The sequence below is a fragment of the Podarcis vaucheri genome (genome assembly GCF_965113315.1).
Source record: "Podarcis vaucheri genome assembly, chromosome: 1".
NCBI lineage: Eukaryota > Metazoa > Chordata > Lepidosauria > Squamata > Lacertidae > Podarcis > Podarcis vaucheri.
Window position 1 is genome coordinate 100,561,721 of NC_138759.1, and position 25,406 is coordinate 100,587,126.

A 25,406-nucleotide genomic window follows, 5' to 3' on the forward strand; every position below is an offset into this window, starting at 1 on the left:
TTTCAAATGTATTTCTAAGTAACTCTTCATGCAGAATAAAGAACACTAGATTAATCACCATTCTATTTCCACATAGACTTCGAGTTTGCGCTGCTTGGGGATATGTACAAAGCTAGGGAAAAGTCATCCAGAGTTCATTTTACGGCAAGTTTTAATTCTGTAGGGAAGGCAAAACCAATCTCTTCAATATGACATTGAAAATGTTTCTCGCTAACATCTGGCAAATCTGTTTGTTTGCATTTTCCACCATTGCAGGACTGTTATTTATAGTGTTCATATTCTAATTTACATTTTAATTTTATGAGTGGATTGAGAATTCTTTAGAAGCTGCCGCAGTTGGTGTCGCTCTGCACAGAGTAGAATAAGCAGCCCCACGCTGTACTGGAAGTTATATTTAAAAATACCTGAATTGAGGCCTGGCTTGATTCTCCAGGGAACTTTTAACCCACTGGTGCATATGCTCACCAAATGAAGCTAGGCTTTTCCCCATTTTATTTTGATGCTATGTCCCTTTTTCCAAATGTGGGATAATCACATATTTGCAGCTTGTGGGTACAGTGGGAATAATACACACCAGGCAACTGTCTTGGGTGAAAACTTGCCACCATTTTATTCATTATGCCGCAGGTAAGTGGGGTTGACATGGCAGTAGGGTGGGAATCATGCCTTCATTCCAAGCAGGCCTTGTTGGGGTGCCATTCCTCCAATTGGTTGGGATATACCCCAGCCACCCATGGGAGTTGACCAGTGTTGGGTCCCTCCATGGTACAGATCAAATATCCAAGATCCTGCTGGCCAAACAGGGAAGGTTGTAGAGAAGGTTGGGCCCCAATTAAGCTAGGGGCATGCCTGCATCATAGCTTCTCCCAGGGTTCTACTTTTTTGATCCTGCCTCATGTTATAGCTGTGACAAGAGCATGAGAGCACTTGACAATATAGATGCACACACAAAGGGAAAGGAAAGAGAATCGCAACCCAGAGGTTGGGAATAAAATTCCTTTTTAGGTTCTGTTTCCCAGTGACCCAAGCAACCCAGTGAGGCACTAGCACTGAGGAAAGGTAGGTGGGGAAGCTCGTGGGGCAAAGTGGCCCTTAGCCACCTGATTCCTCATGGGATTCTGCAAGATCCCTCAGCCAAAGGAGCCAATTCCTAGGGGCTGAGGTCCCTTTGTCTTTGCAACAATTTTTTCAAGGGGGCTGGCTACCTCTCCCCAAATTGAAGGGCATTGCCATTCAAATGGTCTATGTGTGCCATGTCATATGATCAGTTATGTGGGGCCAGGCTCACCTGGGCCCCCCAATATTTTGTTCAAGTTGGCACTTTTGCCTCAGCCTTTTGTGGGATCTCACAGGAGCACAGCAGAAAGGCTAATCCCTGGCTACCTGACATCCTGGGTGCTGCTGCACCACCAGACTATGGTGTGCCCCCTGCAGAGGCATGCAGAATGGCCCTTTTGGAACCATTCACAGAAATGCCACATGCCAGTTGAAGGTGGGCTGCTAATCTAGCTCTTAGAATTCTCTGCTTCTGACTGTCATGATAAAACTAGACTAGAAAGGCTCTTTAATTTCATTCTTGACTTAGTCACTGTAAAAACAGATACAGTAATTACTGAACCGTTAGAATGGAGACGTTAGCGTCTTCTTTAGGGGTGTGCTGAACATTCTCTTGATTTTGAGGTCGACAATTGCAGAAAATGTTATTGAACAATTTAAGTTCCTGTTTGGTACCAAGAGCAATCACCAAGCGCAAAGGAATGCAAGTGGAAGTGATAGCAAATGGGGATGATGTAAATGATGAGGGAAACACTTTTGCCCCAGAAAAACACGGAAAAGGGACGGTGGTTTTCAGCACTGCTGAATATATTTGCAAGAAAATCTCTGTGAATAGCTTTGCTTTTCCCTAGTATTGCTTAAACACCGGCACTTAATTTTTAAAGGCATATGTTCTGAAGAGTGTAAGCTCCATAACCTCAGGATGCTTTCCTGTGATTCATCCCTGCATTGCAGGGGCTTGGACTAGATGACCCTTGGGGTCCATCCAACTCTACAGTTCTAATATTTTAGAATTTTAAATACAGAACAATTGGGTTCCATTGGGATTCTGTTCTTTGGGCGGAGCTACAACTCATAGCATCAATCTAACGAAGACTCTTTCTCCAAATGTTCACAATCCATATAAATCATGAATGAGTGCTAGCCAGGGGAACAAAGAGAAGGCAGGCGTTTTTATGCAGTTGCCATGATTTTGGTGGTGATGGAAAGAATAACTTCAGAAGAAGCTTGATCTCTAAGGATAGGTGCCCTTTGATTTAAAAGAAAGGAGATATATCTAGTTATCATAAGTGCTCTGTTCAGGCATACACACCCTACTGGGGTCATTATTGTACCTCAACAGAAGTAGGGCCTCTTTTTCCTCCCCCGCCCCATATGTTGCCTTTCATCTCTTTTGCGTGGGGAAAAGAAGCTTCAACCACCTTTTAAAGTAGCAATCACCATGCCATTGAATTGTGAAATGACGATGCATATTGGAGACTTTGTGCTACCCCTTGTATAGCCTTAGTGACTTTGTGCCATTAACTGCTTTTGTGATTGAATTGTGCTCTTAGACTGTGAAAAACGCTTTAACTGGAATATTCCAGGTAAAGTCATTGTTGAATGAGACATCTTTGTTTTTATATCATACCATTTTGTTCATAAATCATATTTTGAAATCTTGGTTATAAAATGTATGGGTGTGTGTGTGTGTGTGTGTGTGTGTGTGTGTGTGTGTGAGAGAGAGAGAGAGAGAGAGAGAGAGAGAGAGAGCGAGCTGCTATTTCTAAACACACATTCAGTATGCCGAAATTTGGAAATTAAGTGGCTATCAAGTTTATATGATCACTGGCTTTTATCTGAAATGTCTGGTTTCCATAATTTCGGTACTTCATTTAATTGCTGCTCCTTTTCAAACTATACCTGGCAGTAGGGTTTGTCATATTTCAGACAATAAAAATTCAGATAGAAAAGTTGTTGGCCTTTCTTTGGCAAAATTGCAACCACCACCATTTTTGAGCTATTTTTATGGAAAATCAGCAAAAACAGCACTGCGAACATAGGCTGCCATACATCCAGATATTTTAAACTGATTTCTGCCTGGACACTGCTAGGGGCATCCGTATTCCACATGTGTCTGGGAAATTCTAGACATATGGCAACTCAGTCCTATGGGTTTCCATTCATCTGAATTTATGTTTAGTCAAATATCTGGGAAGCTGCATGGGCAAATAAATTTAGTGGGTTTTAGCTTGTACAGCCATGAGTCAAAATACATGAACTTAAAGTCTATAAATCTCAGCTTAGCTATGAACACTTCTCAATTGTTATAAATTCACCTCTTGGCCATAATCTGCTGCCAACTAGTTTTGTCCACTCCTCTGCTCTGTCCATGTTACAGCTGCGTTGTGAGTCCGGAAACCAACTCTCTTGCAGGGTTTACATGACACCTTGCACACCACAAAGACTACACTAAGCAACAGTATCGAAATAGGGCAGCTGCAACCATGCTCTCTTACCCTGCATCACTGCAAAATATCCATCAAAGTCCTCTGCTTTGGTGCGTGTCTACGCTAAAACACAAGAAGAGCCTGGCTGGATCAGACCAATGGCCCACCCTGTTCTCCTAGTGGCCATCCAGATGCATATGAGAAGCCTAATAGCAGGTCAGGGAGACAATAGGCCTTTGCTGCCAATGCACACTGTTCAGAGGCACACTGACTTGACCTTAGAGGAAGCATGTTGCATTTGTGGCTTGTAACCATGGGCAGCCTTGCCCTCCACAAATCTGCCTGATTACTTGGTACCAGCCCCTTCCTTGGGTAAACATGCTTCTGTGAGCTTGATGAAGTGGTCTGCACTTCCTAACTTCTTGATTTGCAACACCTCTTGTAACACAGCCAAATCAAAGCCCGTTTTCTCTATTTCAGGTATTTTAGAGGAACCCTGATGGGAAGTGGTTATTATTTTCAAAACTCTTAGAAAAGACAAACTCTGCTTAAATTGACACTCAAGCATAAAAACAAGTTTTGAGGGAAAAGTTAGTTTCAGGAACTCTCCCATAGATGAAAGCAAGAAGCATGAACTGAAACATCTTGACTATAGTAGTTAACAACTGGAATAGTAATGTGTTAAAATGGCATATCTTATTTTTAAAAAAGTAATGCAGCATGCTTCGTATCGACTGAAAATCCACACACCTTGAACACAATTTGACTATCTGCCTAAAAGAGTTCTGGCATTAACTTACTTATTAGAATTTTGTGTTAGTGGTAGGTGGTGTGTGGATATGTAAAAGAACAAAACAATTTGCTTTTAATGTTAAATATTAATGACTTATTAGAGGAAAATGATTTGAAATTCCAATGCACAAGCAAGTACTTTGGAACTGCTATCAGTTAAAAAAACACCTCCCAAGAAAATGGGTGGTTAAGAATAAATAATAGCTTCATTTATTTCAATTTTATAATGCAAGACTGATGAGAAATATAGTTTTTAAAGTGGCAATAGGAATATTGAGATTATTATTAATTTATTATCTGCCCTTCACCCTAGGTTTTCTGGGTGGACTGAAACATTAAAACACAATATTAAAATCAGTTTAAAACAACTTACAATAGAGACGATAGTTAGGGGTACATAGTAGCTCAAGTACAGGGCAGGATTCCTATGGCTGCAAGTTTAGGAGAGAAAAATCACGTTTCATTTTTTCTTTGTAATCAACAGCAGTTTGGTGGCCTCCTTGATCTCATTTTATAACTACCAAGTTCTCCTGTTTGGCTTGAAATGAGACTGATGATGACTGAATGAGTCCACTAATTATCAGACTCTGGATGTAAATAAAAGCAGCCAATAGCAGAGACCATTAATTTTTTGTTATCATGGGAAGCATTGCTACAGATCAGTGTGAAAACGCTGGCTTATGCCTCACTGCTCTGACGAGCACAAGCCAATTACTGCAGATGAATTAGCTGGTGTGGTAGGAAGAAATAAACATCCCACGACAGACTGCTTTCATCCCAGTCAGCCGCAACGTTGTTTCTGATCACTGACTACGTGAAGATTCATCTAATTAATTCTTCATCTAATGGAGGACAAACAACAAACCATGCAGTTGGAGATGAGATTTGATTTAACAGTGGGTTAAACTTACTTTATATTTTGGGTCTGTTCACTTTACTTAGCTGCAGTTCGGTCTAAGCAATGAATGCTCAGTTTACACAGAAGTAACTGAAATCAATGGGATTTAGTTACTGTTTAGAACCATAGGCTTATTATCGTTTATTGAATTTATATTCCGCCCGTCATCCAAATATCCCAGGGTGGTTCACAGTATAAAACCACAAAATACATAACATAACAACACCAATAACCCGCCCCCCCCCAGCCAACTGAAACTTTTTAAAAACCAGATTGTTTGATCAGCCCAAGGTCTGGGTGAAGAGGAGTGTTTTGCCTGGTGCCTAAAAATATTCAATGAAGGTGTCAGGTGAGCCTCCCTGGAGCAAGTCATACCTGATGTTACGTTTGCTTCATGTTACGTTCTTTCAGGTTACGTCCCACAGCGACCCGGAAGTACTGGGAAGGGTTACTTCCAGGTTTCGCCACTCGCACATGCACAGAAGCGCTAAATCTTGCTTCGCGCAAGAGCACCAAATCGCACCGCACACCTGCGCAGATACAGCACTTCAGGTTGCGCTCTTTTCATGTTGCGAACAGGTATCCAAAATGGATCCCGTTCGCAACCAGAGGTACCACTGTATTTAACTCTTAAGTTCTAAAGTTAGGGCAATATCCAAACAAAAGTAATCACCTTTCAGGTTTGCACTATTAAAGTATAAAAACTTGTCTGTTTGCTTGGCCGTTCCCTGACCTATAGCTAGTCAGGGAGAGAAATTTGCTTCAATAAGCATCTAAAGGCGAATATACCAAATTCACAATTTCAGAAACAGTATGAGAACTGAAACGCGGCCATTCTTTGAAAATTGCACTTCTTTGAACTTTGCATTCCAGTTATCCGGCCAAATAACATGTAGGAAAAATGTCCAGTCAAATGCACAGATATTTGAAAATAATCCATAATTCTGTTAGAGGAAATTGATTTGGCAAAAATATAACACAGAAAATGGCATACAAAAAATGTATTTTGTGAGAACTTTATTTTTGCAAACTGATGTATAAATGTGAAGAACCAAACCTAAGGTTGGGAAAATGAAACCCGTGATGAACCAGCAATGAATTATTTGTTCATTCTTACCCTTAGCACTGTGTCCTTCTGTTCTATTATCCATTATTATTATTTTCTGTTTTAATTTGCATTTTTATTGTTGGAAACTGCTTTGAGATTTTGCTGTAAGTGATCTAGCAATATTATTAAATCAATAAAACTACATAAGGGAAGGCCGTGATATGGCTCAAATTGGTGAGGGTCAGGAGACAGACCTTTCACCTTTCATTGAGACCCAATATTTTCCCCATAATCTGAGCATTGCTTTGCTATTGCTTTTCAAATTTGGAATTCTTGAAGTAGAACTAAGTTTGCTTGCCTGAAATAATAGACACTGGGAACTCAGAGGTCTGCTTTCTCTCTCTATATATAACCTTGGCATTTGCTACTGCTTTAAAATCATGCTATGTGAGTAACAGGTCTTACTGATGTCATTTCATGCTCTTAAACTTATTCACTAAATTGCTGACCCACTGAGCCAATTGTTACATGCCTGTATTCTTTCCCTCCAAATGGACCACATAGCAGTTTCACTGTTAGGCACCAGAGGTCAGCCTTGTTCTGTTCATTAAAACAAACAACCAACCTACAATATAGTCTGGGTTCTTTCAGATGGAGAAATAGTAAGTATCATTTTCTGATCCATCTCACTAGCTTAGTACACAAGATGAGTGCAATCTGGTGAAGATCCATAATCAGCTGGCTTGGTACTTATATAAAACTCGAAATGGATAATCCATTTTTAAAAAGAAGTTCACCCTCTTCAGAGGGAAGCTCAGGGTGAATTCACATATGCCTTGAGGATAATGAGAAAAATAGCAAAAGTGTCGATATTTCTCTCCCAGCTTGGCCACCATATATAGGTGCCACCCATGAAATGAGGTTATTTCTAGAAATTTCTGACAACACTCAGACAAAAAGTCCTGAAAGGAAGCTGTAAGTCTGAAGTTTAATGCGTCCTTAACCAGTATGGTGCATTCAAGGGGTTTGGGGTAAAACTCCCACCAGGAGTTGGCCATGCATACAGCATTTTAGCTAAATCAAAGTCACCCTGTGGCCTTCTAAACACCCTAGCTAGGATAGCAGTCATGGCAGCTCAAGGAACTGGGCCCCTTCAGGAGACGCTCAATGGCATAGTATTTCCATCAGCCAGAACTCGAATTGTTTGACTCCACAACCTCTACACATTTCAAGGCATCACAGCACCATTCCATAGTTCCTCCAGCTCTTTTGTTCACTCTTTTCTCATCCGCTTTAGCCAGCAGGACTGTACCTTTGTCCCACATTATTTATTGCATTTGTAGCTAACTGTTTTTCCTCCAAGGACCTCAAGGTTGCACATATGACCACCTTCATTTAATCCCCACAAAAACTCTATGAGGTAGGTTAGGCTGAGAGGCAATGACTGCCCAAGGCAGAATGGGGATTCCTAGTCTTGACACCCTAACCCCTACACCACACTGGATATCACCAGGCAGAAAACGAATGCAAAGACTGGCAGATGAACAGGCTGTGCCGAGGAATATGTGTTTCCATAAGCCAGGAATGGTGAACCTCTGACTCTCCAGATGTTGTTGGATTGCAATTTTTGGGCATTTTGGCTGGGGCTGATGGGAGTTGGAACCCAGCAACATCTGGAGAGCCAGTGTGGTGTAGTGGTTAGGAGCAGTGGACTCGTAATCTGGTGAACCGGGTTCGCATCCCTGCTCCTCCACATGCAGCTGCTGGGTGACCTTGGGCTAGTCACACTTCTCTGAAGTCTCTCAGCCTCACTCACCTCACAGAGTGTTTGTTGTGGGGGAGGAGGGGAAAGGAGAATGTTAGCCACTTTGACACTCCTTAGGGTAGTAATAAAGCAGGATATCAAATCCAAACTCCTCCTCCTCCTCCTCCTTCTCTTCCTCTTCCATTGGGCAGTTCAGGAGTACTTTGTGTACTAACTGGATATCCTTTAGGTTCAAGTAACATGGTAGTTATCTAACAGGGTTTGGAGTCCTGGAAACAGGTTTCTTTCACAAACTTGTGCATCAGAGCCTAGATTTGTCCACCTTACTCCTGAGTGCATGCAGGTGGGTACGCAGAGGTGGGAAATCATATGCTGCTATTTCTAACATGACAGAATGTGGATAGATTCTGGTCCCCTTAACACCTAGCAGTAGCAGGGGTGCTTACTTGTGCCCCCTGCAGCCTTGGAACCTGACTTCTGGTGGTACCAGTCTCTTGTTCCCAGAGGAAGAAGGCTGGAAGCCAGGGGAGTGCTGGTGGGATGACGATAAGTGGTCAAAGGGAGAAGGACTAGACCGGGAGGAGGAGATGTCAGAAGCAGAAGCAGTGAACAGGAAGAGGCTATGGCAGAGCACTGTTCAGACTCTGAGGCAGAAGCAGGGGCTGGGGAGGAGTGAGGCAAAGAGGCAGAGGGGCTGGCTGCGGAAGAAGCCAGGGAGTTTCCCCTTCCTGCTGTGACTGGCTCCCCCCCCCCCCGGTCTCCTATAATATGCTGAGAAATAAGGAGGACAGAGAAGAGGGAGGTTGTGTGCAGATGCAGCCTGAGACTGCGTGGGAAAGACCCTGGAGATGAGGAATCCTAGTGGACACTGGGAAAGTTTCATTTTCATGTCACTGTGAAGGACACTGGGAGGCCTTCAGTCCTCGCAACTGTTTCATTGGGGCAAGACCTCCTTTAAAGAGTTGCTGAGGCCACTAGGCCAGTGCTGTAGATTTCCTTGAATAAAGAGTTAACTGAATCGAGTGATTCATTGTGTTGTGCTAGCCTATTGCCTGACTCCAGCCCTGACACTCTGGTGTGACCCCCAAATCTCAGAGAAACCTGCATGAAGGGGCCTTAAAATGCTTTTCACTTCAGCACTGCTAAGTAGTTGCACCGTTCTGGCATGAAACTACATAGTATCGTCAGCAGTAAAAGTTATATTCTGGCCAACAAAGGCACATTTCTGTTTACTGCTATATATATAAAAAACAAGCCACAAAGAAGCAAAGGCAGAAAGCTATAAGATTAACTAATGCGATTATATGGATTAATTCTTTAAATGCAGATTACAAATGTGGATTTTTAATCAATGATGCTCACTAGGGAAGCATGTTTGCTGAAGGCACCGCTGTAAATATTCTAGTCACATCTCCAGAGGGTGGCCATGCATTTAAGAACCCGGTCTTGCCACTAAATGATACTTCTGTTTATTTCACTTCTGACTTACCCTCAACTTTTTTTTGGGGGGGAGGAGGGGGTTCACTGATATTGACACAGCACTTCATAGCCTGTTTGTTGCAGCACTTTCAGTGTTGATGATCAGTGAACACAGAGAAAACCAGCAGACAAACAATTTCCAAAGCAAGATAGGCATTTTTAAAATATATATCTGTTCAATAGGAAGTTCCTGTATGTTATGCTTATAGACCTAGGACCAGTGGCGGAGCTTCATGCTCCAGCACCAGGGGGGTGGAGAGCAGATGGGGAGGGGCTGGTGCACATCCTGGGGGCGGGGCGCGCCGCCCACAGGGGCGTGGTGCCCGTCCTGGGGGCAAGGCGCCCAGTGCGGGTGGGGAGACAGCCACGATGGCACCCCACCAGGAGTGCGCTGCAGGGGGTGGTGCGCTCCCCCCGCACTCCTCTTCCTCCGCCAGTGCCTAGGACACATCTCTACATGTCTGGGTGCTGCTCACATAGAACCAAAGAGTTGGAGGTGACTGTACAGGCCATATTACCCACTCCCAACCAATGCAGAAATGTTATCATGACAGCATCCCAAATAGGCAGCCATGCTGCCACTGCTTGAAAACCTTTAAGGACAGAGAACCCACTGCCTTCCAAGCAGGGATGCATGTTGAAGGTCCTAGATTCAAACCCATGCATTTCCAGGTAGGCCTGGTAACAACTCCATGAATCAGTGGAGAAAGTACATTCAGATCTCCCAGCATAGCTATACAAAATCTGTTCATGCGGAACCACTGCAGCTTATATCACAATCTTGTTTTAATTTAGCTTTTAAACAAAAACAAGAACCCAACAACTTATCTTTCCAAAGAGCATTCAAGGCAGTTCCAGTATAAACCAACTAATAAAACACAATCATTTCTATCTTGTTCTTGTATCTTAGCTGTGCACAGCCAAACCTTTCCTTTAGATACCGCTTAACAAAAGTAGCATTTGAATTTAGTTGTAGCGGAGCTGGAAGAGTATATCTTGCTGACGTGAAACTGCAAACAGCAAAAAGGAAGCAATTATTTGTCACATTTTTATTTAAATGTTCCAAAAACGGTACGGCTTGTTCAAACTGTGTGTTAGAGAAGTGTGCCTTCCTGGTGTACATTAATGGAAAGGACTGCAAACAAATGAGAGACTCTGTTTAATTAGCACTGAAATTGAGTGTGCATGGCTGGCGACTGTTAAAAGTCCATCTGGCCAAAGACAAATGAGGACCAGAATTTACAGAAGTCTCCCAAACCTGTCTTGGCAGAACACACTAACTGCAGCCTTGGAAAAGGGCAGGGTTTCAAAGAAGAAAAGGATGCCTCTTTAGAAGTCCCAAGTAAATAAGGCAATACTCCCAGGTCACTGTGGATACAGGCAGGCAGACATAATAAGGGGTGAAGGCAAGACGGGACATGAAAAACTCTTTTTGCACTTCCCGCAGCTGCCGCTTCACTGTGGCAGGGAGCGAGTGAAGTCCCTGGGGTGAGTTTTCATAACCATTTCTGACAGGCAGGAATAATTACACGGCAATTTTCTCCTCTGAGGTTTGAACTTTCTTGTGCAGGCAGTCCTATGTAGACAGGTTTAAAATCTCACTCCGCTTTGAACTACTTCCACAAACTATTCAGATACGTAATGCAGCAGAGCAAAGATGGGCACAGGGTTGAGGTATGTGTGTGTGCGCCAGTGGCTTCAGGAGAGAATGCCATCACCCACTTCCTCTTCCCGGCCAAGCCCTTCCTTTGCTCTTCACCTGTCAGCAAGGCTAAACTGCCTTATTATCAAGCTAGTTTGTCTTCACAGGGCTCTCAAGTGCTTTTGTGATTCATGACACAGGAAACGTATACTCTCTGAACCCACAACTAAGGCTGCATGTACACTGTACATTTAAAACACATTTAAAGCAACTGACCCCCCCCCCCCATTCCTGGTAGTTTTCCCCTCACAGAACATCTATTCCTGGCAACCTTAAACAACAGTTCAAAGGAGTCTTTAGGGAAAGTCATGTGGTTTAACTGTATGGTGTCTCTGCAGCCAGAGGGTTGTATGTCCATATTATAGGTCAGCGGGGGGGGGGGGGAGGGAGGGGAGAGAGATAAAAGTACTCATATCCAGAGCTTTTTTCATTCAGAGCTCAACTCGGACACCTCTCAGGTGGGCGCCATTGCCATTCTAAGAGAACCAGGGAGAAGTTCATGGTGAGTTCCGGCACCTCTTTTTCTAGAAATATAAAAGGTAAAGGGACCCCTGACCATTAGGTTTTACTGGCCAAGGGAGCTTCCAGGTCATGCAGCCAGCATGACTAAGCCACTTCTGGCGAACCAGAGCAGCACACGGAAACGCCGTTTACCTTCCCACCGGAGCGGTACCTATTTATCTACTTGCACTTTGACATGCTTTTGAACTGCTAGGTTGGCAGGAGCAGGGACTGAGCAATGGGAGCTCACCCTGTTGCGGGGATTCGAACTGCCAACCTTCTGATCGGCAAGTCCTAGGCTCTGTGGTTTAACCCACTGCGCCACCTGCGTCCCTTCTAGAAATATAGCACTGCTTATATCTTGAGCAGTTGAGTACCATCACAACAAAGCACTGACTATAGCAGAGAAAGGATCTTAATCACCATGTCTGTTGCCTACACCTTACAAGAACTAAGGTAAGCAAAAAAATATGATCAATATTTTCAGATCTGCACATGTATCCATACACATGAACTTATGTCTTAGATAAGAATCCACAGAATTATCAGGGGGATGTTTACTGGAGACAATGGTGTGCCACAGACATCAATACAATAGACACAATTACTCTGTAAATACATATATTGCCTTGCTTATTTGGGGGAATTAGCAAGCACCAGACAGCAAGTGAAATTACTTCTCCAGACTGAAGCACCTGTGTACAAATAGAAACTAGCAAAATGCTTCACTGTTACAATTTGCAAAGGCAACCCAAACCCATATGTACTTATCCATAAGCATAACCAACTCCTAATACAAATATAGAAATGGGCAGCTTTAAATGCATAGTGCTGATGGGGCCTTAGCCTGTGATTATGAAAGCAAAGTAAGTCCATTTGAACTTCCTTAAGAAATAATTTTCTTGCTTCATACACTTACATCTATTAATAGTGACTTGTAACGTCGGGTAGTAAGTGTGGTATACTAAGAATTTTAGGGTGCGAGCTACAAACCATACAAAGATTACATACCCAATGTCTATTTACTTATGCTATACTTTTGTTGAATTCCCTGTAGTTCTCAAGAACAAATGGAAAGGGTGTTTGTTTGAAGAAGCAGTTTTGGCGATTGTTCCCCACCTTTGAAAATTCATCTACTCACTACATGATAGCATCTTGGTGTGATTCCAGAAGTAATACAACTGAGGTTGGATTGCACTGTTAAGATATAATTAACTTGTGCCATTGATGTTTAATGGAATGTTAGCCATGACTAACTTTCACTGGAAAAAAGGCCAATGAGTGGAAGAACAGTGGTGTGCAAGGCAATCCTAACCATGTCTACTCAGAAGTGCTACTGAATTTAACCGGGTGCAATGTCACATAGACAGGGTTAGGAACTGTAACCTTATCATCTCATGACTTTTGATGGAATGTGGCTACTGAAGCCATTGCAAATATGCCACCTTAAGTGATTTCGATTATGATGTTAGGGAAACAATGAGTCTTTTTCAAAGGTATGGATGTTGTTATGTATGCAAAGGGTTACAGACAGCTCAGAGTCTGTGTGACATTGTGGGCACACAGCGGCATGCAGGGTACCTAGGGGATAGAGCTCTCCTTTGAATTTCTCTCCACACTGAAGAGAAATACCATTTAGAAGCCCCATCCTAGCAGGGCTAGATTAAATCAGTCTCAGCCCATTACTTTAAATAATCAATACCCATAAGTACCAGGCGTCTGTCTCTCACTCCATCATGAAAGCTGGAAAGCTAAAGGAGGAGACATGTAATTATAGACATTTTCAAGGTTCATTTTTAGGAAAATTAAACATCTAACATTATGACACTTGACAGGCTGCTTCTTTCAATAGCTCTGGCACATCCTACACAAATACAAGACGGAGCCAGAGATCAGAGGCAGAGAAAAGGCAATTTCGCTTAATCTTCTAACTGCTACCTTCACTTTTTCAACAAACCTAACAATGCCGTGTGCATCCTATTGAAGACAGGGAGTGAAACTCCCATTAATTTTTATGGATCAGGATTGTATCAAGAGAGCTTGGCTGTCTACCTGGGAAATGTTTACTTTATGGTTTTGTTTCTCCTGTCGACATCTTTGTCATGGCTTGTGCAGGGGAGTTAACCTATGAGGATCATACACTGTTGTGCAGTAGGCAGCAACCAAGAGAAAAAATTCTACTGCTCTGTTACAGTGGTTTTGGACACAGGTTTTAAAATCTCTATGACAGGGACTAGCAGACTTCAGACTTTTGGGATCCACCAAGTGGAGCCATGTGTGATAAGACACACACTTAGGCTTCACCATTACTACTAGTCTATGTTAAAGGTGGGGAACCTGTAGCCCACGAAATGCTTCTTGTGTTCCAGTTCCCATCAGTCCCGGCAGTTGTAGTCCAGCAACCTATGTAAGGGCCAGTTTTCCCATGCCTGGACAGTATCCAAAGCTGTTCTCTGCAGAATGCACAGTGGGAAATACTGTGAAAAGGAAATGCATGGCCAGGCACATACACAAATCACTATATTTTACACCACTAGAGCACAATGTAATAACCCCTTTCTAGGGATTTCTTGAGATAATTCTTACCCTCATGCACACAGACATGCAGTAATGTTTGCAATTTGCATACAGCCATACTCCTCCTCCAAACCTAGTCTTCTCTAAGAATCTTAGCCTTTCTTCTACAGTGCAGTATCTATGGCAAAATTATAAGAAGAGGGTTATCTAAAATATCCCCAAGCAGACAATTGGTATTCTTTCACCAATACCAAAACTGCTGCCTTCAGTTTTTTGACACTTATACAGTTAAGTACTTAATTAAGGTTAAGTACTTAATTCGGTCCGGAGGTCCGTACTTAACCTGAAACTGTTCTTAACCTGAAGCACCACTTTAGCTAATGGGGCCTCCCGCTGCCGCCACGCCGCCGGAGCACAATTTCAGTTCTCATCCTGAAGCAAAGTTTTTAACCTGAAGCACTATTTCTGGGTTAGCAGACTTTGTAACCTGAAGCCTATGTAACCTGAAGCGTATGTAACCCGAGGTACCACTGTACCAGACTTTTGACTTGTACTTCCTTAACCTTTGTACAGATCAATCATGTTCAGTTTTCAATTATGCAATGATTTGGCATGATGGTACACAATGGACAAGAAGATGATACTGTTGCCTGCTTAGGTCATGCCATCTCATAAACCGCTTGCATACTCAGAAGTAAGCCATGCTTTTTTCCATAGCATTTCTTCTCTTGCTTAGGAATGCAGCCAAAGAGCTCTTTTTATGCTGTTTTGAATACAAATGCTTGAGAAATACGATTTCTATGGATTTGATACCAATGGACCCGATCCACACCATATGAACTCAAGTGTGTAACTAACCTTCAGATTTTGCCTTCCTCCAAATTTTGCAATATGCTTATTGTAGTTGAATGTCCAAATTAATAAAAATGAATATTTCAAGATAAAATGTGTTTAGAAATGTGCAACTTGAAACTTGCAAGCCCAGCTACCTCCCTCTGTATTTGGGGTAAGGTGGTTTTGTACACATAAGCTACAGTGGGAGTCGATTTGTGTTACCCACAGCAAACTCTTTCCGGAAGCGGGAAAAGCTCCACCTGATTTATTTACTTATTTGCTAAATCTATGATTCACCATGATCTTATTTCAGGGTGGATTCAAACCTTATTGCATAGGATGGTACTGAAATTGCTTCTGTGCCTCAGGAGATATAGGGGGGTTGCAATTATAGGTGTTAGTTCTTTTTAAGATGGGTTAACATAAGGAACTCCTGCCAACCTAGCAGTTCAAAAGCACGTCAAAGTGCAAGTAGATAAATAGGTACCGCTCCGGCGGGAAGGTAAACGGCGTTTCCGTGTGCTGCTCTGGTTCGCCAGAAGCGGCTTAGTCATGCTGGCCACATGACCCGGAAGCTGTACGCCGGCTCCCTCGGCCAATAAAGCAAGATGAGTGTCACAACCCCAGTGTCGGCCACGACTGGACCTAATGGTCAGGGGTCCCTTTACCTTTAGCTTTTTAACTTTAGGAAAATAGCCTGCTGGATCAGGTCAACGGCCCATCTAGCTTAGCATCCTTTTTCTTGCAGCGGCCAACCAAATGTCTGTGGGAAACCAGGGAGGAGATATGAGCAGAACAGCACTCTCTCCTGTGGTTTTCAGCATCACGGGTATTTTGGAAGCTTTGCTGCCTTTGTATGTACAAGTAGAGCAGAAACATCATGGCTAGTAGCCGTTGATAGCCCTCTTTCTCCATGTGTTAGTCCTCGCCTCCATGGTTACTGGGCCATTTAAAGGAGAATTAAAACCGCATCATTGTGATACATCTTGAGATAATTTTATTGGAATAAGATACAAAGTCATCAGTATATTTGCTAGCTTATATTTATGTGGAAAGTGTTTTAGTTGCAATGTACAAATCTTTGAGCTTGGAGGATAGCAGCAAAATGAGATTCCTTGGCCTAACATCTGCTTTAAGAGAAGGCTGAGTGAGAAAGTGGGAGGGGTGTTTGAAAGGTGTTCTACACTGCCAAGAGGAATTGGGGGGGGCAGTTTTTTGCAGGAGGATTATTAATTATGAAACAACTGGGAATAATACAATTTGGGCTAATAACTTTCGGCATGGTTAGTTGAACACCTAAATTCATCTAGGCATGCATGCAAAGCTACAAATATGGAAAATTTACTTTTTCTCCAATTAGCCATGACACCTAAACTAGACGTCCCATATTCAGATGCAGTGCAGCTTTTGACTCACAGATCAACTTGGGGGTAAACAGTAGGAGACTTCTCTCTCCACCACACGTTGATTGAGAGTTTCTGAGGCACATCTTACTGGGAGCTGTTGGAGAAAGAATGCTGATCTAGAAGGATCTTGCATGGCATTTCTTATATTCATAGCTGGCAAAGCAGTGAAGCCAATGAAGATCAGGAACCATGCACCCCCCCCCCGGATCATTTTGGGATTCCCTTCCATTTTTCATGATTGCAGGTGTTCAGCACATCTCCAGTTCAAACAAGAGCATGACAGAATGGAGGCATTTCCCTCCAGCAAGGAATAAAATACCATTGACAACAGGTAATATATATCATAAAGTGAATTGGGGAGAAGACGATGCTAATGAGATAGTCAGACCCTCCAGGGATCTCATTTGAATTCACTCCTTGATGTGATCAAATTGAACCTTTCTGTAAAATTATTCCTTTTCAAACCATTTTATAAAATCCTGTACTTGTATGGAATTCTCCCAATGGATCTATATCTGAGTAGTCTTGAACTGAAGGAATGTGCATTCATCATCTCTGGAAAGGAATCGTCATGGCACTCTTTTCCACCCTGCATTTCTCTTCATTCTTTTCATTTTTAAAAACTGATTTAATAAATATCCATCCTCTTTCAGAAGAGCCTAGGACACTGCAAATACCACCTTCATTGCTCCAGAGTAATAACTCCGTTAAAAATGTTTCACACAGACTATAACACAAATAAAAGGATGCGAATTGAATGCAATGTACGGTGCTTAATCTGATACATGGTTCTTCCCTGGAACCTCTTTTGTAGTTGTTCTCTATTTTAAAGTGCTAGAACTATTAACCCATAATTAATAAAGTCTTTAAATTTAGATTGTACAGGTGTGCTAATAGGTTAAAAGAACAAATTCCCTAAATGTTTGCCTCTTTCAGACTTTCTGTGTTAAAGAAAGGTCATGGTCAAAAAGAGAAAACCATATCTGAACACAAGGATAGTGAAGATTACTACATCTCATTAAAAGAAGGCACAGACATAGATGCTTCAATTAAAATTCAGGATGAATAGGAAGCTGAGGAGGCAAACAACAGTGGACAGTTATAACTTTGAAGTCACTAGTCTATGGTTTATTTAATAAAATGAACAAACAAACAAACAAACAAACAAACAAACAAACAAACAGCAGCTTGTTTTTTGCAATTCCAAGGTGACCCAAAGGAGTGCTTGAACAGATGAAATAGTTCAGGCATTTTTTAGAGGAGGCTATGGCGCTTGAATTAAGTACTGATACATGGAGAGTGCCCACAGTGGCACGGAAGTAGATTGAAATGAGTAACATACGTTATGAGGAAAACCCTATTATTAGCACTTGTGGGTCTCCAATGTGGAGCAGAAAGAGTAGGAGGTTTTCAATTGACTTACCACCTGTTCCTCCTATCAAGGAATAACTCCTTATTTAATATTAATCTTTAGGGTGCTTCCAGACAGTCATTATTTTGGGATGGGATTTAATAACATACTGGCAAAAAAGAAAAGAAAAAAAAAGATATGGAGCTCTTATGCAACAAACACACTTTCTCAAAAGATCAGACTTTTTGCAATAAGGAAAGTCACAGTGGAAATGCAGTGGAAGTGTGGGATAACCCATGCTTTGGTACCACATTGTTGAGCCTCCCTGCAAGCAAATTGGGATGCTTAATAAACAGAAAATTTGGAAGAGAGAGGCTTTAGTATTCCTAAATACAGGCACTCCCCTTTTCGCCTCCATTCTGCCCTCTTCCAGGTCCAAAAGGACCTGGGTGTCAGTGATTGCACATCAATTGGACACATCTAAAATGGCCGCCACCTGTATAGAACTAGTGTCGTGATGGTAAGCATAGCCTTTTTGTTTTTCTAAGAAGGTGCCTAAGCAAGTTCATTCATCACTCTTGCTCTTTCCTTGGAATCTCTTATCTCTATGTGAAATATACTCGGAGCGGAATGTTGATTTCATGCTCTTTATTTCAGCTCATGGCAAACAGGGAGTGAGCCTTCCCAAAAACCTCTGGCTATGTATACATTATTTACACAATGAGTCCCACGTGATCAGCTGATTCAACTCCCCTCCTGGAGCCGGATTGGGCTGCTGCTGCAGGCCAATCAGGTTGTTGATTCACTTCCTCTTGGAGCCGGATTGGGCGGCTCCTGCAGACCAATCAGGGTGCTACCTTCTAGGATCCTACTTGCTTATTGTTCTAGGATCCAAGCTCAGTACATAACACTATGGATGAAGCGCAAGCTTTGCAAATAAATATTTCTGGCACATTAACCAAACCATGCAATCGTAAGGCAGAACAAACTGGGGGTGCTCCCAGACTGCCACTATTTTATGCATTGGATTCTATAAAAGCAAATTCAGGTCACACAATTAATCCAGATTTGAAATGCTTGCACAACCAGCCCCCTTCCAAAACTAATGGGCTTTTTCAAGTAAGGAAACTGATACACTAGAAAATACACTAGAAAGTATGGGGTAACCACTGCTTGACATGACATTGTATAACCTCTCTGCAAGCTTTACACAGACAAATCACAATGAATACTCAATAAGCAGGTCATCTGGCAGCAACACAATCTACTAGATGGCAATTGTGAATCCATGTTCAAATTGCCACTCACCCATGAAGCTCACCTCATGACCCTGGGCCAGCCACCTTCTCTCAGCCTGACCTACATCTCATGACTGTTGTGAGGATAAAATTGTGAGGAGGAAAACCAGGAAAGATTGAATATAAATCTAAGGGGGGGGGAAGAGTATTGAGTTGGGAGTGTGTCTAAGGTCTTATATTTAATATTCAACCCCTTATCATTCCATGTCAAGGCAGCTTAATTTTGTTTGTGCTGCATTTTCTGGCAATACTTTCTCAATCATCTTTTTCCCATCAGATTTTTCACTTTTATTCAAGTTCATATCCTAAGAAGCAACAGTATAGAAAGAAACACATGTCCATATGTCTTGACTTTTGCCTAAGAGTGAAAAACAAATGTGTAAGAGAAGCAGAAGATCTCACAATGCAAACTGAACATTTTATTAAAATGGTGTGATAATTATGTACTATTCAATACCTGAAATTACTTTGTTTCAGTGCCAGGTAACTTTTTCTTATTAAACTGAAGCATTAATTGGTCATTTCAGCACCTGCTGATAATGGATGCTACAGACATTGTTCACATGTTAATAAGAGCAGATTACACATTAAAAGAACTGTTGAAAAATGATCCACAGGTGGTACTTGACTCCAAATGAACTAGCTAAAATGTTTAGATCTAAAAGTGACCTATGCTGGAAAAGTAAAGAAACAAAAATTGGCACATTTTATCATTCATGGTGGTCTTGCAGAATAATTAAAGGATTGTGGGAGATGGTTCATAACGAACTTAAGAAAATGTTTAAGAGAACGTTTCCTAAAAACCCAGAAGCTTTCCTTCTGGGAATAATAACAATGGAAATCCCACCCAAAAAATCACTCTACATTTGGGATGGATGTGACTACAGCAGCCCAAACTCTGGTAGCACAAAAGTGGAGAACAGATGCAGTACCATCACAAGAAGAATGTCATCTTAAAATATGACAAATGGATTAAGACATAAAGATGATGAACTAAAAGAAGACTGGACATTATATATAGGTTATATGGAAAAATACTATAACAAAAAACAAGTAACAGACTGTAAAAATAATCAGCAGTAGCCATGAAAAAGTGGGATAGTGTATGGTATGGAAAACAATTTAGTAGAGTAAGAAAACACAGTTTGAAAGATATCAGATAGGGAACCAGGGAAAGAGTGGAAGGGGAGTTAAAGTCGAGATATATAAGAGTATACTGTATAACTGACTTTCATACATGAGGGTTCTAGTCTCATGAGGATACTGCCTTTGATGCCTGCTGTTTAATTTACACTTGTTCTCAATGTATTTATTTATTTTATCTATTTATTAGATTTATATAGCACCATTCATCATAAGATCTCACATAAACATAAACATAAGATACACAGAAACATGTAGAAACATGAAATAAACTAAACTCCCATCAGCCCCAACAAACAAGAATAATGTCCAAGGATGATGGGAGTTTCTGTCCAATGATGTATGGAGGACACCATATTGGCTACCACTCCTGTAGCATGTAAACACCCTGAATATCAGTTTTTGGAAGCTGCAGTAATGGAAAATGTGTTGTTGTGTGCATGTCCTGCTTATGGGCTTCTCATAAGCTAGGGTTGCCATATTTGAAAAAAAAGGGGAAATCTGAACACAAAAGTTGAGCTTTTTTTTTTTTTTTGCCAAATCTTAAAGAGCTTTTTGAGCTATTTAAAAAAATGGAATCCGCCCAAATCCACACTGCTAACATGGGTTGCCATACGCCTGGATTTTCCCAGACATTTCAGTGATTTCTACCCGTACACTGTTTCTGATGGCCAAATTCTGGCTATGTCTGGGAAGTTTCAGACGTATGGGAACCCTACATAAGCATCTCATTGGCCACCAAATGAACAGGATGCTGGACTAGATGGGTCACTGGTCAGTCTAGCAGGCCTATTCTTATGTTCTTAAGAAAACAGTTGATGCTGAAATGCTTGGTTTCCAACATAATAGGATATGATAAAAACATGGAATTTGGTGTCACACTATTACAAATGTTCTACTTGTGCAAATGTGCAGCTTTCCAGATGGAATGAACATGCTCTGTCCCTGTGCACTGCTTGGCAGGAGGTGTGTGAGTGTTCTTCCCAACCCTCCAAGCCAATTTTGTTGGGCACTGGGAGGGAAGAGGGAGGATGCCCTGTTGTACAAGCAGAAGTGCTTGTAGGGCTCCCTAGGTGAATCCTGCCCTATGTTCTCCGTGTATGGTTTTTAAAAAATAATTTTTATACAGAATTAGTGGAGGTTATGATTTTATGAAGCTTATTTATTTTTGTTTGCGACTTTCATTTGTTTTTACTTTACCCCCCTTCACATTTGGCCTTTAAAGCCTTGCTTGTAAAAGTTACTGATGCTTACTCACTTCTGAGAAATGGAAGATAAAGGGGGAAAAGACAGTGCAGATGGGCAACAGACTGCTAGAGCGCCCAGGGCATGAGAATTTTGGTAGCCCTGGGAGACAAAGCAAGCACATATTTCGTACCCTGAAGTAGCACACCATCTATAAATACATTTTGTATGTTGATAGACATGCACAGCTGAAATGAGTGTGTTTAAAAAATCATGATTTATTTTTTTTAATGGAAGCAGTTTCCACTGTGAGTCCTCAGAGTTGAGAGACCAAATGAATTGGTCATGAAACAAGTGGTGATGGAGCTCAAATGTGGCAAGAATTTATGCCAGCTTCCCAGTTTACACCCCATTCAGTTGGATGGAGGTTCTGAAAATGGATGGCTTTACTTGCTTTATTGACTAATATCACACAAGCATCTATAGCCAAATGAAAACCTCTACTATAGTTACTGGGGTTGTGGGGAGAGAGACCTGACTCTTACTTTCCATAAAATTGGGCCCTCTTCTACTTCTGTCTGCTGCTTTTCTCTCAGAGCTGATTCAAGAAACTGAAAGAAAAGGTTGAGTGCCTTGTACTTTTGCTTCCCCCGTTTCTACAGTAACATATGAAGTGGTGCTTATAAATCTCGCTTCACATTTACAAGTGGAAGCAAGCAAACAAGAAAGCACATGACTCTTTGTGCTTCTGCTTCTCACATTTAACATTTGAACCATTCCAAGGACCAAACTAGATGTCTACTTCAACAGGACTGCTGCAAAAAAAAGAAAAAAGGAAGCTGTGTGTTTAAGCTCCCATTTTTATCAACAGCTGCATTAGTGACCCTCTGACACAAAGAAAAGAACAGATCCATGTCAGAGTCAGCATAGATTAGAAGATTTTGATGTGAGGTCACAATCTACTTACTGTAACAGCATACCTTCCAATTTTTCGGGAGGGTAAATCGGGATGCACACACCCTGCACCATACGCCCCCCTGCCCCCCGCCTTAGCTTCTGTGGCTCAGACCATGGCAACCTGAGGCCTACCTGCATGGCTAATCTCAATGCCAACACTGTCCCCCCTCTGCTGCCACCACGGCCTCTGCCTCAACACCACTGTGGCCATGGCCTTTGCTGTTGCCACCATGGCTGTCACCATACTTCCGGAAGCTGGCTCCCCCTCAGGCCTGAGGTTCCACATCCCTGATTTAAAGAATAGCAACGGATCTGGCAAATTCGGGAAATGGTTTTTAAAACCGTCATTTTGAACATGCCTGCAATTCTTGAATGGGCATGGGACCCACAAAGTTGTCCTCAGCATGTTGCCATCAACTTTGGGAAGGAGCAACAAAGCAATGAGCACTAGGCTCAAATGGCATAGTAAAGATGGCGATTCAAAACTGTGAAACCACATCACATGAGGAGCAACTCATATGTGGCATCCACATGAGTGTGTCCACAATTTAGTTCCTCGGGTAACTGCTGGTGGGGAATTTTGCTAAATGTAAACAAAGTCTCTTTCTAGCTGGATCCTTGGAGATTTATGTAAAGTTCCTATAACTGCTTAAATATTCTGATGTGTTCAAAAAATTCTGCCTGGGCAGCAAAATTTTACAAGGTGTGTGTGTGTGGGGTCATATTCTGTTATGAAAGTAAGCACATTTTGTTTTTTTAAATTAAATGCCTGCAGCTGAATTCTCTCTATACAGTAATATAAAAATGTGATATTTTCAGATTTACATTAGTAAAAATGAAAGCACTTGAGTTTTCAGTCCTACTCAGAACTGCTCCTGCTTCTTTCCTGAGCAGGAATACCCTGCTTGCCAAGACACTGATTTTGTGGGTGGAGATAGAGTCAGCTTGTAAAATATGCTTGCTCTGTAACAGAATCCATTTCCTGCTAACTACAATATTGCAACACACCCACAAATAGAAACTAGCACTTCCTTAAGGCAGAGACTTTTACATGTAAGTACTGTATTGATATTTTCAAACACTGTCCTTAACGTCCTTGAAAGTAAAAGCTGAAAGAAACTGTGTTTTTCTACTCAAAACCAAAAGAACATTATCTTAAAACTTTTATTTTCCTGTTGCAATTGTTCTAAAGTTCCTCAAGTAGGGTTTGTTTTGAAATCAGATTTTTTTTTTAAATCCGCAGTGTTTATGGGGTTTTGCTGTTTGGCTATTTGACAGTCTAAATTCTGGAATGGGGAAATGTAAACAGTTCCACTTTATAACTACTGATGCAAAACTGCTTTAAACCAGGCCTCTGATTTATGAGAGAGTGTGGCAAAAAAGAACAAAAATGCTGCAATCTTGTGCATGCTTACTTTGAAGTAAATCTTACTGAACTCAGAGAGGCTTTCTTCTGAGCAAATTTGTATAGGAGAAGGCTGTGCAAAACGTTACAGCATATGCATTTAGAAGAATAACAAATTAAATCACCATCCTTGTAATAATGAATGCTGGTGAAAAACTCATATACATGATTTCACACGGGAACCAATTTTGCATGTTTCATTGTAGTTAGAGCCCACTGAATCCAACCTATAAATAAAATTACAACTGCTGCTATATGTGCAGGCTGAATCCAGAAATAATTTACTCAATTTCTCCACAGTAAATATACATAGGAGTGTAATCTAAGGAAGGATACAGACCAACCGTTAATATGTGAATTTTTGAAAGACTGAAGGCTTTATTATTATTATTGTGTAGAAATTAAAGCACACACAGTAGTTGTAGAACATTTGAAATGCCACGTAGTTCTTCCCAACTTCCTCTAAAAGACAGAAGAGGCTGATTAGCATAAGATTGCATAAACATGGGCAGAATTGCTCTTTGATAACACAGGGCAATGTGTCATGTACAGTACACATTGAACTTGTGTACATTCAGATTTATGTGCTTGGCAAAAAAAAAACCTTAAAATTTTGCTCTCAGTTTGTGTTTGGCTTGGTAGGCTGCAATCTGTACAGGCCTGCCCCAACACAGAATACCATATGAATTAGTGGTACCGAGAATTTTTTCACAGTAGTTTTTCTGTTGTGGTAACAGTACTTTTTCCAATGGGTAATGGGAACTAGTGCTATTGTGCCTGTGTATTTCTTGGTTTGCCTCATCGTATGGTGGGGCTGAACACAGGGACGAAAGATTAGCAATCCAAGTCAGCTGTGTATATACATTTGTACACTGTAAATGTCAGCGCTTTTCTTCAGCTGGAACTCACAAGAACTCAGTTCCACCACCACTTAGGTGGGAACCATTGTCATTATAAGGGAACAAGGGAGGCATTCATGGTGAGTTCTGGCACCTCTTTCCAGGGCTAGAAAAATAGCAGTGGAAAATGTCATTTTGAACACACAAAATATACAGCAAGTGGATCGTTTGGTGGTACGTTAATACTTTCCTGAACCCCACTTGGTTCCCAAACCATCCCTTAGTTCAGGGGTTGTCAACCTGGTCCCTGCCGCCCATTAGTGGTCATTTCAGGATTCTAGGTGGGCGGTAGGGGGTTCTACAGCACAAGCTGAATCCTCCTTCCATTGAGCACGGGTGGGTGGTAAGGAAATTTTACTATCAAGAAAGATGCATTAGGGGGCAGTAGGTATAAAAAGGTTGACTACCCCTGCCTTAGTTCATTTGCATGAAGTTGGGAAGCCAAGTCAAAGTACGGTGGTACCTCGGGTTAAGAACTTAATTTGTTCTGGAGGTCCATTCTTTACCTGAAACTGTTCTTAACCTGAGGTACCACTTTAACTAATGGGGCCTCCCGCTGCCACGCAATTTCTGTTCTCATCCCGAAGCAAAGTTCTTAACCCGAGGTACTATTTCTGGGTTAGCGGAGTCTGTAACCTGAAGCATCTGTAACCCAAGGTACCACTGTATGGTCAAGAAAGAAGGTTGTAACATGGAACAGCCTGGGGGAAATAATGACTGGAAAATGAAGAGAATGAGGGA

At 41.7% G+C, this 25,406-nt stretch overlaps 1 protein-coding gene and 1 long non-coding RNA gene across 2 annotated transcripts in view; one reads left to right on the plus strand and one right to left on the minus strand.

Moving 5' to 3' along the window:
- LOC309519190 overlaps positions 1-25,406 on the minus strand; it is a 108,579-nt gene that overhangs the window by 72,554 nt on the left and 10,619 nt on the right. The window lies entirely within an intron of this gene.
- LOC309518892 (histamine N-methyltransferase-like) overlaps positions 23,290-25,406 on the plus strand; it is a 29,580-nt gene continuing 27,463 nt past the window's right edge. Inside the window, exon 1 of the mRNA XM_082199459.1 lies at positions 23,290-23,414. The gene's annotated coding sequence lies outside the window, so the exon portion shown is untranslated. The remainder of the gene's footprint in view (positions 23,415-25,406) is intronic.